Consider the following 12,260-nt stretch of genomic DNA (forward strand, 5'->3'; position numbering starts at 1 on the left):
CTCCACTGAGTGGTTTCCAACCTGTCTGGATGGGGCTGGTGAAAGGAGATGGGGATAAGATTCTAGTGGTTCCATAGTGAACAATTGCTATCAGAACTGACTGTGAGAGTTTCAAATGTAAAGGTAGATGTTTTGTAACAAAAGGAGGGGAGTAGCTGATCTTGCAGTCCAGGAGTGGAGGACCCTAGGACCATCAAGGGAGAAGAGCAGAGTGCGGGAACCTATTCAGAAAAACAGCGACGCCAGAGATGGAGGTAGAGATGATGACGTGGAGAGATGGAGCGGCTGGGTAATCTGGACTTTGGGATGGAGAAGGTCTTTGTGTTGACAGCCAGGGGACAGGCTTGCAGGGTGTACCTTTTGGCTGTTTGATGATGCATGTAGGGAATTGTAATCATTGCATTGAAACAAAATAAGATAGGATGAATATAAAGCTGATGTTCTCCCATGTAAACTATCACATACTTCACAATAAAAGCTTTTAAAAAAATCAAATGACTTATTGCACTGGGCAAATCTGTTGCACAATATCTCTTTAAAGTGTTCAAGAGCAAAGATATCACTTTGAGGACTAATATGTGCCTGACCCAAGCCGTGGTATTTGCAATTGCCTCATGTGTACATGAAAACTGGACAATGAATAAGGAAGACTAGAGAAGAATTGATGCAATTGAATTGTCATGTTAGAGACAAATATTGAAAGTACCATGGACTTTGAAAGTACCAGAAGAGCAAATAAATCTGTCTTGGAAGAAGTATAGCTAGAGTGCTCCTTAGACTTCATCTTAGACTTCATCTCATGAACTTTGGACATGTTGTCAGGAGGGACTAGTTCCTGGGAAAGAACATCAAATTTAGTAAAGTAGTTGTCATTCTTAAGTGCTGTCGAGTCAGTTCCAGCTAATAGTGACCCTGTAGGGTATCCAAGGAGATACTGGTGAGTTTGAATTTTTGACCTTGCTGTTCAAACCGACTTTGTAGTCCAGTGCTTATTCTTTAGCACCATACCAGGACTCCACAGCAAAGTAGACGGTCATTAAAAAACAGGAAGACTTTTAATGTAATGGATTGATACAGTGGTTGCAACAATGGGCTCAAACATAACAGCTGTGAGGATTATGTAGGACCAGGCAATGTTGCATTTTTTTAAAAAAGTTTTTATTGTGAATTATGTGATCGTGTACATGGGAGAACACCAGCTTTCTCAACATTGTATTTCCTTTCATTGCAATGATTACAATCCCCTCCATGCATCATCAAACAACCAAAGGGTACACCCCACAAGTCTGCCCCCCCGGCCTTCAGCACACAGCCTCTCTCCTTCTCTGAGTCCAGAGTCCCCAGCTGCTCCATCTCTCCATGTCATCATCTCTGCCCCCTCTTCTGGTGTCACTGCTTCTCTGGGTAGGGTTCTGCACTCAGCTCTTCTCCATTGATGTTACCAGGGACCTCTGCTCCTGGACTGCAAAATCAACCACTCCCCTCCTTTTGTTACAAAACATCTACCTTTACATTTCTGACCTTCGCAGTCAGTCCTGATAGCAATTATTCACTATTTTACCACACGAATCCTATCCCTATCTCCTTTCATCAGCCCTGTGCCAACAGATTGGAAATCACTCTGTGGAGATTCTACCTTCCCACGCTCCCTCTGGAACTAGGCTCCCTCTTGTAAGCTTGTAAGCCAGTCACTTCTTGCTTTTGTAGCTCCCCCCCCCCCCAATTTTGGGTAGCCAATGTCTAAGTTAAGGAGCTCTGGTGGCATAGTGGTTACGAATTGGGCTGCGAACCTTAAGGTCAACGGTACGAAACTACCAGCTGCTCCGCGGGAGAAAGATGAGGCTTTCTGCTCCCATAAAGATTTACAGCCTTGGAAACCCTGTACAGGGTCGATATGAGTCGGAACCGACTGAACAGCACTTAACAAGACAAGACAATATCTAAGTTGCCCATTCTTGTGTACCAAGGGGGTGGGGAGGATCCTCGCTATAAAGATTGTTCCCTCTTTTGAGTTACTACATCCATAAGTATAGGTCAAGTTCACCAAATTGTAGCGGATTACTCTTTTTTTTCCCCTCTTCTTTCTTCTTCTAGTCAAGTTCTGATCATTCAGCCATTGAAGTCAGGTCAAGTGGGTACTATCTGCAAGTGTGGGTGTTTTTGTGCATCTCCCCTCACTTCATATCAGCTGGATGCTTCACGCTCTGCTCTAGTCCTCTGTGGCCATGTCACTTTCTCTGGGCCCAGGAGTCTTCATGTCTTGTCATACTGCTGGCCAACCAGGTCTCAACCCAGGTTCACAAGAGTCTATTGAATGAGGTCGGACTTAGCTCACAACTACATTGCTGTTTTTCCCCCACTTCCCCTTATCTGTTGCCAACATGCTCAACAGCAAGACCACATGCCTGCTCATGTATTTCCCTTGACTCTTAGTCTTGGAAGGGGGTTTGCTCTGAGGGGAATGTTGCATTCTTTTGTGTGCCAGGTTACTATGAGTCAGAACTGATTCAAAAGCACCTAACAGCAGCAGCAAAGCTTAATTAGAATCATCTTGGGTGATCTATTTAATATAAGTTTTAGATTTCCTCCTCGGGTTCGTTAGGTTGATAACATCTGCCCTAAAGGAGCATTGCTATTGTTGTTCTCAGTTATCATCTAGTTTGTTCTGATTCATAGTAACCTTATGCACAACAAAACCAAGCACTGCTCATTCCTCTGCTATCTTCACAATCATTGCTATGTTTGAGCACATTGTTGCAGCCACTTGATGAGGGCCTCCCTATGTTTGAGCACATTGTTGCAGCCACCTTGATGAGGGCCTCCCTGTGTTTTGCTGATCCTCTTACTTTCCTAAGCATGACATTCTTTTCCAGAGACTGATCCCTCCTGGAAATAATTCCAAAGTATGTGACACAATGTCTCACCATTCTCACTTCCAAGGAGCATTTTGGCTGTGCTTCTTCCAGGACAGATGTATTTGTTCTTCTGGAAGCCCATAGTATATGCAATAATTTTCACTTACACCATAATTCAAAGGCATCAATTCTTTTTCAGTCTACCATATTTATTATGTAGCTTTCCCATGCATATGAGGTGATTCAAAATAACATGGTGTGGGTTAGGCACACCTTAGTCTTTAATGTGACATCTTTGCAAGTTTTACATTTTAAAGAGATCTTTTGTAGCAGATTTGCCCAGTGCAATATGTCTTTTGATTTCTTGATTGCTGCTTCCTTGGCCATTGATTGTGGATCTAAGTCAAATGAAATCCTTGACAACTTCAATATTTTCTTTGTTTATCTTGATGCTCCTTATTGGTCCACTTGTGAAGATTTTTGTTTTCTTAATATTGAGGTGTAATCCATACTGCAGGTTGTAGTCTTTGATTATCACCAGTAAGTGACTCATGTCATCTTTGCTTTCAACAAGCAAGGTTGTGTCATCTGTATATTCCATTAGTGGTTGGTGAGTCTTCCTGCAATCCTGATGCCACATTCTTCTTCATATTGTACAGTTTCTTGGATTATTTACTCAGCACACTAACTGAATAGGTGTGGTGAAAAGATATAACTCTGACATACACCTTTTCTGATTTTAAACCACTCTTGCTCTGTTGGGAGAACCATTACTTCTCGGTTTAAGTACAGATTCTGCATGAGCACAATTTAGTGTTCTGGAATTCTCATTCTTCCTAATGTTATCCATAATTTGTTATGATCCACACAGCCAATGCCTTTGTATGGCAAATAAAACACAAGCAAATACCTTTCTAGTATTCTCTGCTTCCAGCTAAGATCCTTCTAACATTGGCAATGATGTGCTTCATTTTATGTCATCTTCTGAATTGTGCTTGAATTCCTGGAAGTTCCATGTCAATGTACTGCTGCAACCAATTTTGAAATGTTTTCAGGAAAAATTGACTTGCATATGATATCAATGATACTATTCATTAATTTCTGTACTTTGTTAGCTCACCTTTCTTTGGAATGGGCACATATGTAGTTGGTTGGTCAGTTCTTCTAAATTTCTTGGCATAGAGAAGTGAGAGTTTCTAGTATTGCATTCTTTAGTACAAATATATCAGTTGGTACATCTTCAATTCCTGGATGCTTGTTTGTTTGTTTGTTTGTTTTGGCAATGCCTTCAATGTAGCATGGACTTAATCAATACCATCAGTACTTAATCATATACTACCTCCTAAAATGGTTGAACTAATTCTTTCTGATACAGTGACTGTATTCCTTCCATTTTCTTTTTATTCTTCCTGCATTGTTCAATATTTTGTTGATAGAATCCTTCAAAATTGCATGTAGAGACTTGAATTTTTTCTTCAGTTTTTTCAGCTTGAGAAATGCTGATCATGTTCTTCCCTTTTGGTATTCTAACTCCAATTCTTTGCACATTTCATTACAATACTTCACTTTTTCTTCTCAAATTGCCCTTTGCAATTCAACTCTTTTGCTTCATCATTTCTTCCAGTTGCTTTAGCTTCTCTATAGTCAAGAGCAAGTTTCAGTGTCTCTTCTGACATCCATTTTGGCCTTTTCCTTTTTTCCTGTCTATTTATTGATCTTTTGATTTCTTCATGTATGATGTTCTTGATATCATCTCACAACTGTCTAATCTTTGGTCATTAGTGTCAAATGCATCAAATCTGTTCTTGAGATGGTCTCTAAATTCAGATGGAATATACGCATGGTCATATTTTGGCTCTTGTAGAGTTGTTTTAATTTTCTTCACTTCAACTTGAACTTGCCTATGAACAATTGATGATCTTTTCTGCAGTTAGTCCCTGACCTTGTTGTGACTGATTATATTGAGTTTCTCAATGATCTTATTCACAGGTATAGTCAATTTTATTCCTGTATTTTTCATTTGGCAAAGATCCACATATATATAGCCTCTGTTTATGTTTCTGAAAAAAGGTATTTACAATGAATAAGTCACTGGTTTTGCAAAATTCAATATGCAATCTCCAGTGTCTTTTCTATCATAAAGATAGAAAATATGGCTAAATTTTCCCAGCTATTCATCCTTTTCCTTTGTTTTGAAGTTTTGTTTTCAATCACTAGCAAATATCAATGAATCTTGACTGCATGGTTGATCTATTTCAGACTGCAGAAGTTGGTAAAAGTCTTCTGTTTCTTCATCTTTGGCATTAGTGGTTGGTGGATAAATTTGGATAATAGTTATATTAACTGATCTTCCTTGTAGGTTCATGTATAATATCCTATCACGGAAAATTTATTCTTCTGGATAGATCTTGAAAAGTTCTTTTTGACTATGAATGTAATGTCATTATTCACTAGTAACTCCTGGCATAGTAGACCATATGCTTTTCCAATGGTCATTTCCAGTGCATTTCATTTTTGACAACTTCCAATTTTCTTAGATTCATACTTGCACACTTCTGTTCTGATTACTAATGGAGTTTTGCAGCTGTTGAGGACCAAACTGGTTAATGTGGGGAAAGTGATTGTCATTGTGCCTAGAACATTGCAATTTATCTATGAATTGGAAGTTTTATTATTGTAGTTATCATTATATTGAAAATGAAAGTGCCAACACGCTCCATTGTCATCAAGTCTATTTGGACTCATAGCACGCTATAGGACAGAGTAGAACTGCCCATAGAGTTTTCAAGGATGTAAATCTTTACAGAAGCAGACTACCAGGTCTTTCTCCTGCAGAAAATGGAAAACGCCTTATAATTTAAAAACCTTGTTGAACCCCAGAGACTAAGTAGCAAGTATGTTCTGAATCCAAATAATACTGTCTTTTATTTCCTGCCCTTCTGTTTCACAGTCAACTAACTAAAAAATTGTCAGAGTTAATTGTGGGAAGAAATTTTTGCTTTGCTTACTGAAGGTCAATTTTCTCATTTTTTCTAGTTTGTTTTCTTTCCGGTTGTTTTTATATCAACACCATCCAAGCAGGAGGTGCTAGTTGATGCATCTCTGGGAAAATTCTTATAGAAAGCAAGAATTCTCCCTATTTGACAATCTGAGATGCTAGATCTCATGGGCACCAAGGGGCCAGGCCACCAAAACACTAAGTATTGGCCTTTATTTTTTTCAATCTCCTTCTGTTGATAGACACTAGGACTTTTGTAGGTTACTCTAACCAGAATCTGGTAATACAGAGATCAAAAGTCTTGAGTGAACCCTGGGTAAGTACAAGTGTGTGTATGTGTACAATTTGGTTGGGAGGTTTCATGAGAAAGGCTAGCTAGAAAGGAGATGAAGGTTCAATTCTAGAGGGTAGTCAAGGGCCAAGGCAAATTATGTTGGGCAAACATCCCTTCTCTGGCCAACTTCTGTGGATATGTTCAAGCTATAGACTCAGATATTGTTGGGGACCGCAAGCACTGAGATGCTGAGGCCCTGTGTCATGGACGAAAATCCAACACAAAGGCCCCACTCAGGATTGCTAGCCAGGGACCCTGAGGGCCAAGGAAGTGTCCTCCTGACGTCCTGGGTTCATAGGCTTTTACAAACTCACTGGTGGGGTACCTCTGTATAATTTTCTTTGGTCTTATTCTTCATTCTATGCTTCTAACTCCAGTAATTGTAGCTTCTGAGAAAATGGTTTCTTATGTGCCTCTCTTAATGTCTCCACTGTGTTGGCAGTGCATAGGGTCCTGAGAACAAATCTCTCTGAGGAACAAACTCTGGCCATCTGGCAAGCATGTCCAAACTGTTCTTTATCAAATTATTCAATTATGTTTGATATTAACTTAATATATGAGCTCTTGATATCCATGCACCATATTAAAACCAAAACCCTTTCTAAAGCCGAGGGGGTAAAAGTTCCAAAGGCAAGTTTGCTGGGATTCCGCTAAGAGGCTCTGGAGACAATCCACCCAAGGAATTCACTCAAAGTAGATTGGTAAATTCCAGAGTATTGTTCAAGGAATAATAGTGACAACCTCCTCAAATCGTCCCCAGGTGTAAACCATTAACCCAGACATCCTCCTTCTTCCTGAAAGCCTAAGCCAGGTAGCTGAAACAGCTTGACTCTCTTCAGACCTTTTAAATCCTTTTCACCTTTACCCATTAGAGATTAAGCGCTATAGGTATGTTAATTTGCCTTGAGAAACCTCAAGTCGCTGCCTTAGGATGTGAGCCAAAAAAGTAATTTATAACAGTTTTCTTGAATTTTTGGAAAATTAAGAATCTTAGATTATTAAGACAATTTGCGATGTATATTTTAGAATTTGTTCCTGTAAATCTTTGTGTCCTGTTTTGAGCAATTAATCACATTTCATTTCTGTACCCTGTCTTAATAATCCCCTTCTTCCTTTGTGTAAAATCCCTCCCTGAAATAAAAGAAGGACGCAGATTAAATCCTGCATGCATTACTGCCTGCAGGGCCATGATGCCTGCAATCCAGGGTCTGCCTACCAGTCTTGCATCAACTCTGGTCTCGGGGTGTCTCTTTGTCTCTCTCGTCGCGTCTTTGTGTATGTTCTTTCTCTATCTCTTTCGCCGCCAGATCTCCCTACTTCGTGAACCAAACTTCCCTGTCAAGGCAGGTCCCCGACAAGATATTTCTTCTCCCAGCCACTGTTTCATATCCTCTTAGTCTCTTATTCCTTTTATTTAATTTTCCTGTCTCCACCAGATATCCCCAGGCTTTCCCTCTGCTCCCATTGAACAGCAACCAACTCTCTCTCTCCCTTTTAAGACTGTTTTGTACTCCACATAGTAACCTCATCAACAGTCTCAGTTTTCTCATCCCTGGTCTTTACACTAGTGTACCTGCATCAATCCAAACACTCATCCCCTACCCTTGGATATCAGTCATTCTGTCAAAAGAAAACTCACAAACCTGTGTCCAAGGAGGAGATTACAACCTGATCTTTTTTCACTTCATTGGGATTTATTAACAGGAGGTGCCATCCATTCCCTGGCCTAGAATTCTTCTTTTTCCTGAAAGATAGTCACATTTTTTCTTGTGAACAATAACACATTCCTTGTACTGATTCTTAGTTATCTGTAGATAGTGTGTAGTGAGAAATTTATTCTGTGCCAAGTAATGTTTTATCTTCTTTCATCTTTACATTGTTGATGTTGTTGTTAAGTGCCGTTGAGTCAATTCTGACCCATAGAGACCCTGTATAGAGTTTCCAAGGAGCAACTGGTAAGCTTGAACTGCTGACCTTGCAGTTCAAATGACTTTGCAGTCTGACGCATTAACCCACAGGACTCCAATATTTATATTAAAGATTATATATGACCTTCATTTTAAAGCTAAAGAACTGAGGTACAGTGATGGGAGTAAGTAATCTACTTAAAGTCACCCAGTAGTGATTGGCAGAGTAGGGATTTGAACCTAGACTGTCTGGCCCTGTGGCTCATTGTCTTAGCAACTGCATGATGCAGTCTCTCTTGGTTTTCTTTACCATTTGTTGCATAAATTATTTCCTTTCTGTAATCTCTTCAATCTCTCCAGTTCCTCACACTTTATCCTAAAATAAACATTTGTTTCCGACATTTCCTCCTCAAGGTACTCTGTGTCTTTCCAATACCGAGCTACTTACACAAGTACCCAACATGCTCACTCCACCTCCTGATTTCTATTTACTCTGTATCACTGCCACTCCGACTTCATCCCCAATGCACTTCTGAAAAATGAAAACTCTTTGGCAGATTTATTTTCCAAGATGGCCACAAGAAGTTCTCCCATCCTACATGCTCTTCTTATAATGTAGCATTGGCATTCTTTTTATCAAGATATAAGGACCTATATTCCCTCCCCTTGAATTTGAGTGGACCTGTGACTATGACAAAAGTGATTCTATGTGACTTCAGCCTAGTTCTCTTGAGACACTCACTCTTGGATCCCAGTTATCAAGATGAGTGGAAGCCAAGCAGCCACATGGATAAGCCATGTGTAGGTGCTATGGCTGACAGCTCAGATGAAGTTCCAATGAAAAGCCAACATCAACTGTGAATCAAGATGCCTCCAGATAACTCCAGCTCCAACACTTTGAGTCTTCCTGGTAAGGTTTCTGATACTGTGGAACAGAGACAAGCTTTCTGCACTGTACCCTGTCCTGTACAGTGAGAGATTATAAAATGATTTTTCTGGTTATAAACCACTAAGTTGGAAAAGAGTAATTTGTGTGTAACTAGAGTTGCTGTTATTAAGTGCTCTTGAGTCAGTTCTGACTCATAGCAACCCTATAGAAGGTTTCCAAGGAGGTTTGAACTGCCAACCTTGTGGTTACCAGTCCAGTGTTTATCCTATAGTGCCACACCAGGACTCCATAATTAGAGTAGACAACAACAACTACACAGCCTAGTGAACTTGATGGCATTTTAACAACAACACAGTGGTACCTTCTGGTATTCATCCCACCAGATTTCTCTTCAGCATTTGACTTGAGCTAATTCCTGTGCCCTCAAAATCTTCACAATTTGGGTGGCAGCAGATGGCCAGGTAAGAAAGGCTCTGTGGGGGAGGGATTGAAAACCCACAGAAGCTGTGCTCACAGAACAACACCAGAATGCTGGATCTACCATAAGGTCCAGGACATCAGTTTCCCACTCGCAAGTGAAAAAATCACGATATAAAGGAAATTACTGTGAGTTAGGAATCTCTGGACATGGGACTCCCTCTATGGCCACCCCCGCCTGGCCAGAGTTCAGAGGGTGGGGCTACAGCTAGACCAGCACAGGGAACCTGCACTAAAAGTGGTGCAGAGACATTTGCAAAAACAAGTACGGGAGATTCTACACATTTTTTCCTCCTCTTCCCTGTCACACCTTCTTTGCCCAACGTGAATGCTTTCAGGTGGGTGGGTGTGCATCCCCCCTCCACCAAAAATAAATAAATAAATATATAAATAAATAAAAAGTCCAGTGCTGACCCCACAGTTTTCCCACGGTACAGAGAGAAGGAGATTGGCGGCTACTTATGACGTCAGCTTCGAGGTCGCAGCCCTAAAATTGACTTGTGCGGGACCCCTGGTGGCTGTGTAACGTAGAGTCGGTTCCGATTCTGAGTTGGTTTCTGAGGCTATGGGTCTTTGTGAGAGTGGAACATCTTGTCTTTCTCCCGTAGAACAGTTGGTGGTTTCGAGCTGCTCCTCTTGCAGTTCACAACCTAATTCGTGACCACTGCACTACCAGAGCTCTTTGTGCAGGACCCTCACCCAGGTCTATATAGCAAGAAAAAAACAGAAACGTCAGGCCTAACAGACAAACCATAGAACAATCTGTAAAATTCCAACATAAACGGACACAACTACTTCGAGAATTATGAGTGGTTATGAATCAAGCTGCTAACCTCAGGATCAGCGGTTCAAAACAACCAGTGGTTCTGCTGGAGAAAGATGAGGTTTTCTGCTCCCATAAAGATTTACAGCCTCAGAAACCCTGTGCAGGGTCACTAGGAGTCGGAACCGACCCCACGGCACATAACAATAACAACAACATGCAGATACCTAACTGACCTTCAGAGAAAAAAATAGTGGACAATCTTTCTCCCATTAACTTCTCAATATGTATCAGTGCACCTCCATGGTGGTGACTAGAGGAGGGGCCTGAACGAGTGGACACCCCCACCCACTGCTTGAGGCTTCTACCATGCACACACACTGCCTGTGGACATTCAGCCACAGTTTTATTTTTGTTTCAAAGTGGTGGGCTTTGTCTCTGATTTTATATTGCTTCTGCTATTGGTCGATTTGATCACACATCTTTCCTGGATGTGGGAGCTTTTTCTCCCTACGTTACAAAGAGACAGCAATCATGGCCATGTAGCCAAGCTACAAATATACCCCATAACATTTCAAAATTGAGACAAGAGACAATAACAACTGCTAAGCATTACACGTGAAAAGGGAAGTCAGTAAGCTTAATTACACAGCAACAAACATCCATTTAAGCATTAAACAAACCACATAACTACTGGAAATGACAAAAGATCCCAAACACAATAAAAGATCTCAAAATCTGTCCAAAAACAGAAAAGAGTAACTGAGACAAATGCACTGGAGATAGACAAATCCTCCACAGAAGAGGAAGAGCATGTTTTGCATTTGTCTGAAAAGGAATTCAGAAGAATGATATGGAAACAAATTCAAATATGCTGAAAAGGAGTAGAGGAAAACAAGGAAGAAGTCAGGAAAGGACTACAAGAGCAATCAAGCAAGACTGATACAGCAATGGAAACAATACAAAGCCTGCAAAAACAGGTCCAGAAGATTAACAATAAAATATCAGAAATGGACAATACACTGAAAGGGGAAAGTAGCAGAATAGAAGAGATGGAAGCCAGAACTAGTGATCCGGAAGACAAATCTCTCAATACTGCTAAGATAGAAGAACAAGCTGAAAAAAGGATAAAAAAAAATCTGAAGAGAGTCTAAGATTTATGCTGGATAACATGAAGAGGAAAAAGTTAAGAATTATTGGCATTCAGGAACAGGAAGAATCAGAGAAATCCACAGAAGAGTTAGTTGAAGAGATTCTGGAAGAAAATTTCCCTAACATCTTGAAAGATGAGAAGACAAACATTCAAGAAGTGGAAAGTACCCCAGTAAAGATAGACCCCAAAAGAAAGTCACCAAGACATATAATAGAGACTTCCGGTTTGCCACAGCGATCAGACAACATGGGTGAGAGGAGTTCCTGGGACAAGTGGGAACTCATGAAGGAAACCTTCCAGTGGCGAACCCACACTCTTACAAGTGCTTCAAACTCCTGAACTTGCTTTTTTAAAAAAATCATGGTACTCAGGAATTACTGGCTTTTTGAACTTTCTCTCGCCACTGCGTGCAGCGACAGCCCCAACCCCTGTAGAGCTTAGAGGGTGGGGCTGGAACCAGACCGTGCGGAGAGCGACACTTCCAGTAAGGGGGAGCCTTGAACAGAAGGAGCCGCAGGAGACAAGGGGAAGAAAAAGAGAGGGATCTCTACCCTAGCATGAAATCTCAGCGCATGTAGTAGACAGGAAAATCAGTTAACACAAGACACAGAGAGGAGGAGATATACGGTAACTGTCTGACTTCATCAGACACAGACTCCATCTGCGTCCCTGATTGGCCTCTACCCCACCTGATTGAACCGCACTCACCCGCCACATTCCCCCTTGATCCCTGCACCCCCGCCGTACCTGACCCCGATCCCGCAGACCCAGCCCCCCCACCGGAACACAAGAGAGCCCCGCCCTGCCAGCCTGACCACGCATGACACCAGCCCCGCCCACCAGCCCCTGCACAAGCCCTGCCCCGCTTGCCGGATGCCCGCTAG

This window comes from Chrysochloris asiatica, unplaced genomic scaffold (genome assembly GCF_000296735.1).
Source record: "Chrysochloris asiatica unplaced genomic scaffold, ChrAsi1.0 scaffold00062, whole genome shotgun sequence".
NCBI lineage: Eukaryota > Metazoa > Chordata > Mammalia > Afrosoricida > Chrysochloridae > Chrysochloris > Chrysochloris asiatica.